Source organism: Castanea sativa, chromosome 5 (assembly GCF_040712315.1).
Source record: "Castanea sativa cultivar Marrone di Chiusa Pesio chromosome 5, ASM4071231v1".
Classification (NCBI taxonomy): Eukaryota; Viridiplantae; Streptophyta; class Magnoliopsida; order Fagales; family Fagaceae; genus Castanea; species Castanea sativa.
In genome coordinates, this window is record NC_134017.1 from 20,299,822 (window position 1) to 20,314,045 (window position 14,224).

A 14,224-nucleotide genomic window follows, 5' to 3' on the forward strand; every position below is an offset into this window, starting at 1 on the left:
GTTAGCAGACAAAGATGCTGAGTTAAGAAAATAAAGCACAGAAGAGATAACATCCTCACCCAATAATTCCCAATAATTTTGATAAAAGATAGGGGGCATACCATCCGGACCTGGGGCTTTTAGAGGGGCCCTTTGCTTAATTGCTTCTTGCACTTCCGAGGCTTCAAAATCAGCCACTAAGCTTGCATTCATCTCATCATTTATAATGGGATATATGTGCTGGGTAGTACTTTCTAGATTTATGGGGTTGGCCGATTTGAATAAGTCTTGGTAGTAGGCCACAATTGTATGTGCCACTTCATTTTGATCAACACACCACGTGCCATCAACTTTTTTGAGAGAAAATATGGAATTTTTACGGAACCTTTGTGTGGCTCTTGCGTGGAAATACTTAGAGTTCCTATCTCCATATTTTGCCCATTGAACTTTAGACCTTTTCAACCACATTCGAGCCTCCTTGTCCATGAGTTTGTTGAGTTCAAACATCAACTCCCTAACCCGAAAATTCTGCCTAGTTCTCATTGCTTCCCTCTCGTCTTGCACAATTTATTTCTTCTTTAGTTCCAACTCCTTTCTTACACTACCAAAATTTTTCATACTCCAAATCTTCAGTGCAACACCACATCTCTCTATCTTTTTAATAACTTTAGTACCCAGGTCAGCTGGATCATTAACGGCCCACACTGCTTGAATAGTATCAGTACACCCTTTCTCTGTTAGCCATATTTCTTCGAACTGGAAAGGTTTGGATGCAATCGGTAAGACCAAGTCCCTTGGCACGATCCAGATTGGGAAATGATCTGAAGAGAAGGATGGAAAATGGTGGACAACGGTCCCAGAAATCTAAGCAACCATTCACTATTAGCCATACCTCGATCTAATCGCTCCCATACCAAATGGCCATCATTGAAGTGCTTCTTCCAAGTAAATTGAGAACCGGTAAAGCCAAGGTCCTCAATGGCTTCTCTAAATAGTTTCATTTGTGATTGGCTTCTATCACTACCCCTAATTTCTCCGATTGTCTAATTATTTCATTAAAATCACCGAAACAGAGCCAAGGAAGTGTCATTCGAGTATTGAGCTCTCGAAGTAGATTTCAAGACTCTATTCTTTTGTGTGTCACGGGCTCACCATAAAATCCGATAATTCTCCAAGCTCCTTCTTTTCCTTTATTCACAATAGCATCAATATGATTTTTAGAAGACGTTTCAACATGCAAGTCAATAGTATCCTTCCAAAAGAGAGCCAAACCACCAGCTCTATTTATTCTTTCCACAAAGTGCAAATTTCCAAAGCTTAAGTTTCTTTTGATTTCTTTTAGCCTTGTTTCGTCTGCCCTTGTCTCGGCTAAAAACACAACAGAGGGATTTTTAGCCCAAATTAAATCTCCAAGCTCTCGAACTATACATGGATTCTCAAGCTCACGACAGTTCCATGCTAGACAACTCATTAGGACTAGCAGGGCTCCTCTGCAGCCTCCACCAATAAATTATGATCTCCATTAGAAATTTGTATCTTCTTACAGGGCTGTTCTGCCTCATCCTCCCCATCCACTGTTATAGGACGTTTGCATAAGGTTGGTGCATGCATGTTTTGTTCCAGAGTTTGTTTCAGACGTGCCAAACGTTTCCAGGTTCTCAAACATAATTGGCTCCCCTCAAGGTCACATGGCTCATTAGTGGAATCATGTGCATCATTATGGGGCAAAAGGGTAGTCATGTCACGTGGATGTACCTAGTCAGATAGTATAAACAAACTAGGAGACAATTCATCCATAATACCCGGGTTAGCTGTATAGGAATCATGAGTGTCATATTTGTTTATTTCCATACCAATATCCTTAATTTGAGCATCAAAATTTACCATATTTGTGTGCGTATTAGCATTCATCACAATAGGAAAAGTTTCAACACAATCCGTGATTTTACCTGCATGGGAAGTTTGAGTGATAGTTATTGTATTACCCAGTATTTCTGAATTTTGATTATCCTTGGAAGATTCGAGGTCAACCAAGTTTATGACTGCTTCTTGCGGCCGCGCCGTCCCTTGTGGCTTCCCTTTTGGTCCACGCCCGGTCCTCACAGGAATATCTTCTCCACCAAAATCACCTCCTGAGCCGGGCACAAACATAACCGATTTCTTCCCTATTGAGAATGGATCAGCTCGAAGCCATGGACCATATTCTTGCTGATCCAATGGCAGCGAACCCTTGCTGGATAACCACATACTACACTCCTTCGCATCATGAGACACCATCCCACACCAATAGCAAAAGTTTGGCATCTTCTCATACTTAAAACTTACCCAAACCTCTCTGTCCTTGCCGAGAAGAACTTGGCGTCCTCTGCTGAGTGGTCTTGTGATGTTAACTCCTACTCTGATTCTTAGAAAATTACCTCCCATTAGCTCACCGGATTGTGAGGCTCTTGATACTTCCCCAATGCTTTTTCCTATCCCGTAAGCTGTCCTTTCATTTAGTCTGTTTACTGGGAGGCCGTGAAGTTGAACCCAGAATTTGACTGTATGAAATTTAATATCCCGGATAGAACATGACCCATTGTAGCGAGAGAGGACAATAAGATGTTTATCATAGGACCACGGTTCAGTTGCTAAAACCCTTTCAGCCTCGTTCTCATCATCAAACACAAATAGCAGGACATGGTTTCCTACATCTCGGATTCGAAGCCGTTTCGGGTCTTCCACAACGGCTTAAGAGTTCTTCCCACAGCTTCGATACTAAGCACCCTCCTTGTCATGAATTTGCCTGCAAGTATCACTTCTTTAGCAGCGTATGTTTCATCCTCCAGAGTAACCTTGCTATTTTCTTCCTCCAAAAGGGAGAATTGTTTCCAATCGTTTAGTATTTCGTCCATTATTCGAAGGTCAAACAGTGTTGTAGAAAGGAGAAGGAAAAGGATTGTTTTTTCCCCACCCCAAGAAAGACAGAGACCATTAGCCCTACTATCAACGGTGTCAATAGAGGGAAAGAATAAGGAAGGTAATAGGTTCTACAGTCTCGCCGCTCTAAGCTACGTTAGAGAGACGAGAACAAGAAAAGTCCTCAATCTTTTCTCTTTTTGTTCTTTTGTTTTGCCAAATGATTTATCTTTATTGTCAAATGCCATAGAAGTCTCCTATTTAATTGATGACAGTCAAAGACCTGTCCTTATTTTTTTCAGCTTCTTGTCTAATGAAAACATTTAACTAAAAACTAGATCATTTTAGAGAGTTCGTTAATATGGCCACGAAAGAATCCTATCACTTCTTTTCTTTTCTTTTTTAAACGGAAAGATAATATTTGAACCTTGGATTTTTCTGTTTAAAACATTAGAAGGTGCTAATTAATTGAGCTAGAATGCTGTAATATGAAAGCTTATAAATGTATTAGTTTTTTAACTTAATTTAAGTGTATGCATGTGTAAAACTTCCTTCTATAGATTTGAACTCCGATTCTTACCCTCATGCCTTACAAATATTTTTATTTGTGAAGTAACTATCATACTAAGAGTGATTTATTTTATTGTTATGTGCCACATTAAATTCTTGACATATTTAAGTGTTTTAAATTTAATTTAAATAATTAAGAGTCTTTTAGTTCAACTAGCACCTGTAGTTTGTTGGCTTGGCGTATGTTAAACAACCAGCTAGTAAGAGGTTCCACGTAAAAGCCTTGTAGCTCAACTAGTACATGTAGCTTGTTGGCTAAACAACCAACTTATGAGAATTTCCATGTTTGGTTTTCCGCGGGGCATGCATAAGGTTAATTCAAATAAATTAGTTTTTAGTAGGTTCTAGTTAGCTTAGTTGGTAAAGTCTCTGATACTTGTATAAGAGATCTAAGATTCAATTCTCGTCTACACCAAAAACTGATTAGTATCTTAGTCTTTTGATAAAAAATTATCATTAGAAGCAGACGCTATAGGTTGAAACTCTCTTAAAAAAAGTTTTCTATATAAAAAAATCTAATTCAAATAAATTTCTTTTCTAGTTTATTTGAATTGGATAGCTGGTCGAATCAGCATAGAAGCTAAGTAATGGTGCTTTGTACCGGGGACAAGTTATAGCTGATCGAAGCTCTAGGTTGGCTTTGGTGGATGGTCACTTATGTGGTGTTCTTCTAGGTGGTATTAATGCATTAAAGTTTAGCCAATATATTGGAGTCTTTCGTTTTGCCTTGAAAAGTAATGTTAACATGATATCTAGAGTTATGCACTCTGCACAGAGGTGTTTTCTCTCAAGTGAGTCGCTTTTGGGCATTTTATTCTGCAATTTAGTTCTGTTGGAAAGGATGCTACTCGAGTGGCTCCACAAGTTGCTTCATGTGCCATGTAATGTCATGCAATTAGAGTTTTTAATAAAATATTTTTAAACATTTAAAGCTAGAAATATTTCTTTCAAGTAGAAATATTTATAATAATTGTTGATGTATAGCATTTATACATCAACAATTATTACAATATTTTTACAAATTAAATATAAGAAAAAAATTATTTGTTATATAAATGTGATAATAAATGTAATTAGTGAATTTAAACAACATAATAATAATTATTTTATAATTAGAATGAAACTTTTATTAAAAAATAAATAGCAGAATTACATAACATATGCAAGGTCAAGTGGTAACGATACAAATTAAATTGACAAAAATCACTTCCTTGTATGCTTGAATTGAAGCCCTTTGAAACTGAGGAGTTTTTCCTTTATGTCTTTTTCTTATTTATTTTATGTATTAGATGAAGTGTTCATAAATAATCGATGACACCTAAGTTTGTAAAAATTATGTAAGAAAATTCAACTTTTACTTTTTTTTATTTTTTATTTTTTATTTTTTTTCCTTTTGGGCTTTTCTCACTTTGAATGTCAGCCCTTCCTCCAAATCTAGGCCTAACCAAAAAGTGGCTCCTCTCTCTCTCTCTCTCTCTCTCTCTCTCTCTCTCTCTCTCTCTCTCTCTATATATATATATATATATATATAAAATAGAGATCTTATGTGGGACAGTATGAGATCTTATCATGTAACACTCTAATTATGCATTTAGCTTCTTTAACCTTTTCTCCTTAACTTTTTCTACTTTTATCTAAAAGATGAGCTATTGTTGAAAACTAGTGGATGTCCCGCGTGATGCGCGTGTTCGATATTAGTTATTTTATAATACTCATATGTGTTATAATGTTTGGAAAATTAATTTCAATTATGTATTATACTTCACTAAAATAATGAATGAAAAAAAAATTGTAACACAATCAATCCATAAGTAACCATATTTAATTAAACTCTAAAAATGCCACTATATGTGCCCTTTTTGTTTGATTAAATGTACATATATATTTTGTTCTTACATTTGACATTTCCAATATAAATTTTTTATTATTTCCTTTTTTTTTTAGAAGTAATTATTATTTTAAAGAAAACATGTGAACTTTTGAAGACTAAACATCTAAGATTTAAGGTTTATAATTTCTAATTCGCAAAACTAAATATACATGCCAAGAGATTAAAAATAAAGCAATAATTGAACATAGAAATATAAAATTATACTATTTCATATCTCACGTTTGAATTTACTTACATCTGAGTACCTTAATCACTTACAAAAATTAAGCACTTTCCAAAAATATAAATAAATACAAAAAAACACATACCTTTTAGAAACCCCATATGTTGTTAAAGTATTGTATCAAGCTTTGATAGTATTGTTAAGAAGTTTAGATCATATGCACCTGAAACCAAAGCCAATTTCATACTCTTTTTTACACTAATCTCACACTTTGTCCCTCTATCTCTCCAGTCCCACTTTTCTTTTGGCCTTTTGATATTTTGTGATACTGGAATATATAAAAGAACATGAAAATTAATATTGAATGGAGAAAACCTTTCATTTTTTAAATTAATGAAATTAAAAGTGGAAGAGTTCAAGAAGTTGGAAAAGGGAGTAGAACCAAATCTTTTAATTTTTTTCATTTATGGCTTAAACTAATCATTGATAAAAAGAAGGTAGGTGAAATGCTAAACAAAAAAAATACTCATATCAAGCGCCACATGGCAGGGCTTTATGCACTTCGCATGAGGTCTCTACAGCTTTGATAGTGTTGTTAAGAAGTTTAGATCATATGCACCTAAAACCAAAGCCAATTTCATACTCTTTTTGACAGTAATCTCCCACTTTGTCCCTCTATCTCTCCAGTCCTACTTTTCTTTTGGCCTTTTGATATTTTGTGATACTGGAATATATAAAAGAACATGAAAACTAATATTGAATGGAAAAAACCTTTCATTTTTTAAATTAATGAAATTAAAAGTATAAAAGTTCAAGAAGTTAGAAAAGGGAGTGGAGCCAAATCTTTTAATTTTTTTGCATTTAAGGCTTAAACTAATCATTGATAAAAAGAATGAAGGTGAAAGGCTAAATGAAAAAGTACTCATATCAAGCGCCACATGGCAAGGCCTCATGCACTCCACATAAGGTCTCTACTTTTATATATATATTGATTGATTATACCAAATCAAATCAAACCTTATAAAAAGTCCAAGCTTACTAATTCCTTTACGTATTATGACCCAACCATGATCTTTTACCATGTGTAGATGAAAGCCAAGACCCTAACCCACTTACAAACTCTCTTTCTCCTCTCCATGTGTAGATGAAACTTGAAGGCCAAAACCTTGATTCACTTAGAAACTCTCTTCCATCGTACAAGCTTCCCTTCAAACTACATATACTCTTCAGCTTCTTTGCAAACAATGGTTTGCAATTTAGATTCAGTGATCTCATCATACCAAACCAATGTTCATACTCATTTTTCAAGTCTTAGTTAAGCCTTTCTGTGTAAACTAATGGAGATGTACAGCTAAAGAAGATATACAATCACTCTAATTTTTTTTTAAAAAAAATGTACAATTTATCCTCAACAATCTCACCACTCTATTTTCTCTTCCTCTTCCAATTGCAAGTGTTTTTTTTTTTTTACACAAATTCATGAAAGTGGTAGGTCCATCATAAGCATAAAGATTATCATATGTTCATATATTGACAAACAATTGAGAAACTACGATCATAAATTCTAAAAGCATTTGTCTCTTCTAAAAATCTAAACAATTTATAAGATTCTAACCACAAATATTTGGCATATTATCTATGATGCAAAAATAATTTTAGTACTCCATATGGTATAAACTAGAGAGGACTATAGAAACTTTTAGTTAGATGCAAGCCATTTTTAAAAAAAGTCTTCCTATTGTATTTACATGATCTGTCTTAAAGCAGAATTTTATTGGAAAAATTAATGATACGTTCATTCAATCAAATTCATGAGCAACAAGGGTATGCCATATGTGATATTTTTACTGTAAGTACTACTCCATTCAGTTATTTAATTATATATGTACTACTTTTTTATTGTTAATTCATGATTTATATTGCTTTTAATATACATATATATATATTATAATAATATGTACTTATTTTACTTATTAAAGCAATCTATGTTTATTTAGATATTTATTTCTATAAATCATCTTCAAGTTTTCCTGCTTAATTACTCAATTTCTATTGATGTAAATAGTGAAAATCAAAATCTTATAGAAACCAATTTTATTGTTTCAGTTTGAGACTAACATACTTTTAGGCAAATTTCCAACTAGATACTATTAATTTTATGCTACTGTAGTGTTGTACCCTAGCCTGCCCTACCGTGGCGGTCTTAATTTTATGGTACTGTAGTGTTGTATATATATGTTTCTGGTAACGGGTTTTGTGTTTGTGGATTACTGAGAGGTGAAGCAAAGGCGTTGACAGAGCAAGCAAAGTGGAAGAGCTTGTAAGCAAGAGCAAGAACGTGGGTGGGTTCCTTTGGTGTGGAAGTAATGTCTTCTTTGATCTTGACTTTTCCATGATCAACCCCAATGCTCATCTTTTCTCTTTGTGATCTCTATTGCAATAACATCAATATCTTTCTCGGGGCTTGACTTTTCCATGATCAACCTCATGCTCATCTTGATCCTTTGTGATCTCCATTGTCCTTATTGTAATGCATTCTTTTGGTTGTTCTTTCCAAGTCTTCCGTGTTCCTTTGTAATCTTGAGAATAGCCTTGAAGTCTTGAGAGAAAGCTTTGAACCGAGACTCTAATTCAATGCTAGTCACCGTTATCTTTGATGAGAAGTTTTGTTGAGTGGAATTGGCGGAAGAAGATTTTAGCCACACAAAATATTTATATATATATATATATATATATATATATATATATATATATATATATTGGTGGTAGGATTTTAACTCTAATACCAAATTGACGTAGAAAAATTGAAGAACTTGTCTACGTGTGTTGTGGTGGTTTAAGGTTTAGGAAGATTTGAGGATTTTGGGTTTGGATACCTTTTTAGAATACTGGTGAGAGTTCAAGAGAGAAAAAATTATGTTACACACACGCAGACAAGTTATTCAACTTTTTCTACGTCAGTTTTTAGTTTCAAAGCAAAAACACTACTAAAATCCTACCACAATTTTTTTCTTCTTTTTTGATAGAATCTTATCCTGCCAACTGCTCAACAAAATTTCTCTTCAAAGATAATGTTGACTAACGCAAAATTAGAGTCACAATTCAAGGCATTTTCTTAATTAATTATATGACTTCCAAGGCTTTTTTCTCATGATTACAAATGAACAAAGCAGACTTTGAACCAATTATGTGAGAAGATGAATTCAATACAAGAAAAACTCTAATAATTATGCATTATGCGATCAACAACTCAAAGATTCTAAATTAGACAAAATTTTATCCTCACCCTTGTTGGCAGGCGTTGCACCAATGATCCCTTCAAAATCTGATTGATTTAGTGGTGCAAATTTATTGCCATAGTAGGTTGATTTGCATATTGGTCCAATGTGTTAAGGTATGGCCTTAAAAGAGAGAAACTCAACCTTATGATTCACCACAAGTCCAACTTCAAGAACAACCAATAGAATGCATTACAAGGACAATGGAGATCACAAAGTAGCAAGATGAGCATGAGGTTGATCATGGAAAAGTCAAGACCAAGGAAGATATTGATGTTATTGCAATGGAGATCACAAAGGGCCGGGGGAAAGTTGAGCATGAGGTTGATCATGGACAAGTCAAGACCCAAGAAGACATTAATGTTATTGCTATGGGTCAATTCAAAAGGGAATTTAAGTTGAAAAGCCTTCCAATCACATATATTTTATTATTCCAAATGAATTTAATGAGATGGTGAAAAAAAAGATTTTGTTGCTACTGAAGGTGATTGAAGAGTTGGTGCAAGTTTGATGTTAATTTGAAGCTAAGGTTCATGTACTCTTAACACTATAAAACTCAAGGTTGAGTTTCTTCCGATTGGAGGAGAGTGATGCAGCCAAGGAAGGTTATATGCTATTACTTTGTAAATTCACCTCTTTGAGAATTATTTTATGGGTCCATGTGTAAAGTCCAATTGAAGTGAAAATCATATGGTTTTAATGCTTAAAGTACGAGTCATTTAGGGTTACTTCAATTTTTTTATTTAGGTTTTTATTTTATTAGTTATGGTATTTAGGGGTAAATCTATAATTTTTGCAATTTCTACAGATGAAGGGCATTATGATAATTTGGTTATATCTAAAATCTTCTAGGTAATAGTTAGGTTTTATTTTCTTTGGATCCTAGATAGTATTTTAGTAGGTTTTAGTTTACTAGTCAAACTAGTAGTCTTATAGTACTAGTAGGAATCCTATTACTACTAATTAGGGGTGTGTAACCAATCCGCCAAAACCAATCCGACCCGACCTAACCCGCCGAGTTAAGTCGGTTTTTAGGACTTGGTGGGTTGAGTTGGGTTACAATTTTTTTTTTGATAGCAGAACAGGTTGGGTTTGGGTCATAAAATTCTAAATTTGCCAAACTCGACCTAACCCATCCATATATTTAATATATATTTAAAATATGTTATATAATTAATAATTTTAAAAAAAAATAATCAAATTTTCTTATTCTATATAAAAGCCAATTAGTTCACACAAACCTTAGTAAATTATTATTGTTGTTTAGTCATTAATGTTGTTTGCCTTTAAGGAGTTACATTAATACTAATCTTTGGGTTTTTTTAATATATTTATATTTATGTTTTTTTTGCTCAATTTAATAATAATAGTAATAAAAAAATTGTCCAACACATGGGTTCAACTCGACCCATGTGGATTGGACTGGGTTGGGTTAGACTTATGTGATGGATTGGGTTGGATTTTTTTTTTAACCCATGCACACCCCTACAAGAAAGAGTTTTTATACAAATCATGCTCAATGTATTCAAAGAAGATGGAGAATTGTTAATAAAATTGAGTGTTTTTTCTCCTCACTTTTCCTTCTTTCACTCTTCTTTAGCTTTCCTTCTCTGGTATTGTTCACTGGTATTGTTCATAGCTACCATTCAAAGATTTCGGAAACATTCTATTTTCATTTCTTTTTCTTCCCTTTTCAATCATAAATTAAATATTTTCTATTTTGAATCCTAACCCTACTTCTCAAGAGATTCTAAATTGAAAACTCACAAATCTTCCTATACATTAACCCACCACAACACACATAGACAAGTTCTTCAATTTGTCCTACATGACTGTTGCTAAAATAGGCATGTGACAGAGAGATGTTAGAAATTTGGGTTTCCAAAAAGTTACTCTTCCCACATGTGAATAAGAGTTAATTTTGGGTGAAATTATATTATTGGTTCCTAAATCTTGGGTCAAGTTCATATCATCTCTGAGAATATTCCTTTTTTAATACACAAAATTGTAAACTCTATTGGAATGGGTGTGTTTCAAACACTTAGCCTTTGGCTTTGTGTCCTACGTTGGTTAGAGATGAGTCTTCATGTGTTTTTATAAACCTTAATTTGCACATCTCAAGTGGTAACTTGGAATATAATGGGCTAGGTGTTGGCTTGGGGTTGAATTTGTTATATCTCTCTCGAGCCTCATTCTTTTCCCTTTCTTTCTTTTAGCCCAAATTTGGTTTGTCCATTGGTGAGTATTTGGGCAGCCCATTGGGCATTTAATGAACAACTCGTTGAGCACCAAATTTGCGCAATGACTGTTGGAGGTCTAGCCCATCAGATAGTCCACTAGTCTTCCTTGTGTTGATATATAAAACCCTTGTTTCAAATTTTCCATTTTGCTCATCTCCACAAAAATTTCAGCACATTTTTTTTTTTTTTTGGTTTAAAGGAAAGGCAAATAAGGGTGTTCTTGGTTCTTCTTGCTTGGGTGTGTCCAACTTAAAGAAATTGATACAGTCTAATCCTAGGTGGGTTTTCGGCCAAGAGAGCTATTTGCACCAAGTTCTACTCCGGGTGGCATCTTGGTTCTTCTTGCTTGGGTGTGTCTTAACTCAAAATTTTGGTTTTTCCATTGGTGAGTATTTGAGCAGCCCGTTGGGCATTTAATGAACTACTCGTTGAGCACCAAGTCTACATAGTGACCATTGGAGGTCTAGCCTATTAGATAGCCCACTAGTCTTCCTTGTGTTGATATATAAAACCCTTGTTTCAAATTTTCCTTTCGGTTCGTCTCCACAGAAATTTCAAAACTTTTTTTTTTGGTTTTATGGAAAGGCAAATAAGGGTGTTCTTGGTTCTTCTTGCTTGGGTGTGTCCAACTTAAAGAAATTGCTACATTCTAATCTTGGGGGGTTGTTCAGCCAAGAGAGCTATTTGCATCGAGTTCTACTCCGGGTGGCATCTTGGTTCTTCTTACTTGGGTGTGAGTCCAACTTGAAGAAATTGCTATAGTCTAATCGTTGGGTTGTTCGGCCAAGAGAGCCATTTGTACCGAATTCTATTCTAAGTGGCACGAATCAACCTTTAAGGACAACGCAATTTGCACAATTCTGTAGTTTGTGAGATCTTTCTAACTTTATCTATTTCTTTTTGTCGTTGCTAATTTTTAGGATTTATATTGTTGAATCAGAACTTGTTTTTCACTTATATATATATATATATATATATATTCCAACAAACTCTACCAAGTAGAGCGCCTTGTGCTGTTGAATTTCACAACTTAAGCAAGAATTATGATAGTGTGGGGAGTAAAAGGACCCAAGTGGGCATGTGGGCCTTTGGGCTCTAGCAAGGAGGGCCGATCTGTTCATAAGCTAGGGATTTGTTAGTACTGTGAATCGGCCCATATGCCGAGGGTCCGAGGATACAGCCGAGAGTGAGTTCCTCCTCGGACCGTTCCAAGAGAACTTGGAGATTCACTACAAAGGTCAAGGCAGAATTTTGGAAAGACTGTTGGTTAAAAGGGGGAGACCCTGAACCTTCTAGATGCACTAGTGTTAAAGAAAATATCAAGAGCAAAGGCTGCCACCTCCGCATTAAAGACTCTGCATCTACCTCCCTGGCCACATTAATGGGAAAGTGATCCCTGAACAGTAGGGCTGAAACTTCTAGTCACTGTCAAAAAAGCATCAGCGAAGGAAGTATTTAAGGGGGGTGAAGGCCAAAGAGTGAGGGGGGTCGGTAATTAAGAAAGAAATTAAGAATTGTAATCTTTAAGGAAGAAAGAGAAATAGTAAAGAAATAGTCATCGGCTCAAGTCCGAGGAGACCCATTTGCAATTATCATTCATTATTTACAGGTGTTTGCATATAAAAGCCTGTTATCAAGTTCTCAGTACCTTGAATCTAGATTTCAAACCCACGCTCTACAAGTTTTCATTGTTTAAGGCTCATTGGACCTGAGCCCATAATCTTTTTTGGGTCCAGGTGCAATTGTGTACTTACAATTGGCGCCGTCTGTGGGAATCTAGTCTAAAAGGTGTTGGGATACTATGGCAGGCCTAGGCTCACACCATGCAGAGTCTTAGGGATCACAACCGGAGGATCTTTTCGAACGTCTTGAACGTCGAAGGGATCGTGAGGGAAGTGTTCATACAGAATACCCTGGGGCTAGCCATACTCATGGTGGGGGTAACACCACCCACGAGGATGGTGCTAAAGCCATGCAGAAGGAGATTAATCGTTTGAAGAGAAAGCTACACCGCGCCAGACGTAGGTCTTCACCGTCCTCATCTAATCCTTCCTCAGAGGAGGTTCGGGGAGGTAGTTACAGCTCAAGGTCATGCTCACCTCCCAGCGCAATGTCCTCTTGTGAGGAGGACGACCAACCAGCTCGCAGACACAAGAAACTTCCTTCTAGGGACTTGGGGAACGATGCTATGAGCCGGGCTTTGCACCAACTTTCCAAATCTCCATTCTCACGGAGGATTGAGAAGGGGAGGCTCCCCAGGAGGTTTACCCAGCCCACCTTCACCATCTACAATGGCCGGACTGATCTAGTGGAGCACGTGAGTCACTTTAACCAGAGGATGGCGGTGCACTCTCACAACGAGACCCTGATGTGTAAAGTTTTCCCCTCTAACTTAGGACTTGTTGCTATGAGGTGGTTCAACGGTCTTAAATCGGGGTCTATAGGTTCGTTTGGGGAGCTTACTAGAGCATTCGCTTCGTGGTTCATTACGTGTAGCAGAGTACCTCGGCCGTTGGACTCGCTGTTATCCATGACCATGAGGGAAGGGGAGACGTTGAAAGCATACTCCGACCGGTACTGGGAGATGTTTAACGAGATAGATGGTGATTTTGATGAGGTGACGCTCAATACCTTTAAGGTAGGTCTTCCTACTGATCATGATTTGAGGAAGTCCTTGACCAAAAAGCCTCATGGATCGTTTTGATGAATACAAAAGGGTAGAGGAGGACCAGCAGCAAGGGAAGGGTAAGGAGAAGGTTATCCCGCAGGAGAGAAGGGATTTCAGGTTGGACAGATACCACAATAACAAGCCGAGGAGAGATTACAATAGTCAATCCGGCTCAGCTGCACCTCAGGCCGTGAACACTGTGTTCCGAGAATCAGTACACCAGTTATCGGAGAAAGTTCGTAAGGAGCCATTTTTCAGGTGGCCTAGTAAGATGGCAGGAGACCCCGCGAAAAGGAATCAGAACCTCTTTTGTCAGTACTATCAAGACGTGGGCCACACTACCGAGAATTGTCGGACCCTTTGGAACCACTTGGAGCAACTTGTCAGTGAAGGAAAACGGAAGCAGCACCTGTGTCAACCTAGTGAGCAGGGCAGTCGATCCGGCTCAAACAATCAAAGGAATAATCCATCTCGGCCGGCATTGGGAACAATTAACGTTATCTTTGCTGCACCTGGCAGGACCGGCTTAGGTCCCAC